Raw genomic sequence first — 2,171 nt, forward strand, 5'->3', positions numbered from 1 at the left:
AAGGTTGTTGAACACTCTGATTATTATTTTTCCAAGAAAAGTTAGGGTGATTCTGCCACCCTTGGTTGTAGGTCATGGAATATGGGTTATTGGCAGGTCTTTGGAATTTTCCTATGGCTTGGACTTGTTCCATAGGTATATTGTTCATATCCATGGCAAGACACTAATTTAATAGATGAACACTCCCACATGCCCCACATAAACTTTGTACTTGCATGGCTTGGACTGTTACGTGGCTCTGTTCTAACGGTTTCGTTAAAGCGGCCACTTGAGCTGTAAGCATTGAGATGGCATCTAATTTGATCATACCAGCTATCTTCTTTGTATTTTCCCTCGCTATAGTCCATAGGTAATTATTCAAAGCCATCTCCAAAAAGATCATAAGCTTCGTTGGCACTCTTGCTCATAAATGCCCCTCTTGTTGTTGCATCTATGATAGTGTGAGTAGTTCCACCTAACCCATTGTAAAAACTATGGACTAACATCCATTTTTTAATCCCGTGATGAGGGAACTTTCTTAACAACTCTTTAAATCTCTCCCATGCATCATACAATGACTCTTTCTCCATCTGTTAGAAATTATTAATCTCACCTCTCAAACGTGCAGCCTTGGATGGAGGAAAGAATTTGTAAGGAACATTTGAGCGAGCTCCTCCCATGTGGTAATAGAGTTAGCCTGTAGGGAAATTAACCAACTCGTTGCTCAGTCCCTTAGTGAAAATGGAAACAACCTCACCCTTATTGCGTCATCGCTTACCCCATTCATCTTAAAAGTCATACAAAGCTCTAAGAAATTAGTTATGTGTAAGTTAGGGTCCTCTGTAGGCAAGCCTCCAAACTGAACAGTAGATTGGACCATTTGCAGAATTACTGGCTTATTCTCAAAATTGTTAGCAACAACTATGGGGTGTTTGATGCATCAATGCACTCCCATAATAGTTGGGAGTACATAATCTCTTAAACGTCTAGCCCCTTGTTCAGCTGGAACCTCAGCAGCCACTGCCCCTTCGACATTATTGGCTGCATTTTTTACTTCATTCCCTTGGTTTGCAGCCATCCTTGCCTCCAACCTCTTATTCTTCCAATTCTTTCTATAATTTCTTTCAATCTAAGGATTCACCGGTAATATCTCAACTGTTTTACCTCGTCGCATAAACAAAAACTACCTGTTGATCTTGAAATTGAGAAACACGTCAGAAAAACTGTTAAAGAAAAGCCAAAGTAGAACAAGAATTTTATATATTTGATATTGATTAAATAGTCCCTGGAAACGGCATCAAAAACTTGATCGGAAAAATATGATGTGCAAGTATACATAATCGATTCAAGTAATAAAATAGTAAGTAAAGTTCCCGCAAGGCTATCAACAAATTACCAATAATTGCTTTTAAATTTCTATTTGGTTGTCGAAAATAGAGTGATTTTTAAACTAAGACTTAAATTTGAAATAAACTTTGCAATAATAAAGATTGATTCAAGAATTTGAAAACCTAGGGTATTAACTTCATCAACTTTTCAACCTGATAATCTTACTAATCAACACCTATAATTCCTCAATTTCTATCCTAATAGCGGGTTAACTAAAATAATCCTAATTCTTTTTCAAGATAAAAAGATCTCAACCTATATGCAAAATTTCTACATATCTGTGATAAGTTTTAACATATAGCAGGCATGAAGCATAGAAACCCTAAACACTACACCAACCCTATAGGTACTATCATCCTATATGCAATTTATGTCTGTATGATTATAGAATATTCAACTCTCCCCTCTTGGATATCGAATCAAAATCATAAATCATGTAAATAGTTATCAATTATCCACAAGCATTAAGCACAAATCATATAGATAAAGGATAGAAGAAGAAGAAATTATATAAACTTCATAGAAAATTAACAAATATCCAAGTGACTACATTAAACCCTAGAGAAAAATATTTAGTTCATGAAAAATATAGCTAACACCATAAAAATAAATGTTATCATCTTTAATATCCAAAACTCGAAAAGAAATTAAAGAAGAAAATGCAAAAAATAAGCTTAGCCGTCAAGAACTCTCTAAAAATTCGTAATTCAAAACCCTAATTCTATCCTTTAATTTATAATGTTATAAGCCTAAATAAGATATTTTTTTATCTTCAGGGAGGCACGTCGCAGCCCTTGCATTTC

General features: G+C 34.8%; 1 non-coding gene across 1 annotated transcript; it reads left to right on the forward strand.

The window, feature by feature from the left end:
* Positions 1-495: 495 nt before the first annotated feature.
* On the forward strand, positions 496-603 carry LOC133813231 (small nucleolar RNA R71). Its single transcript, XR_009884267.1, has one exon. It is a non-coding gene; the product is annotated as a small nucleolar RNA R71 (small nucleolar RNA).
* Positions 604-2,171: the final 1,568 nt, after the last annotated feature.

This window comes from Humulus lupulus, chromosome 1 (genome assembly GCF_963169125.1).
Source record: "Humulus lupulus chromosome 1, drHumLupu1.1, whole genome shotgun sequence".
In the NCBI taxonomy this organism is placed as follows: domain Eukaryota; kingdom Viridiplantae; phylum Streptophyta; class Magnoliopsida; order Rosales; family Cannabaceae; genus Humulus; species Humulus lupulus.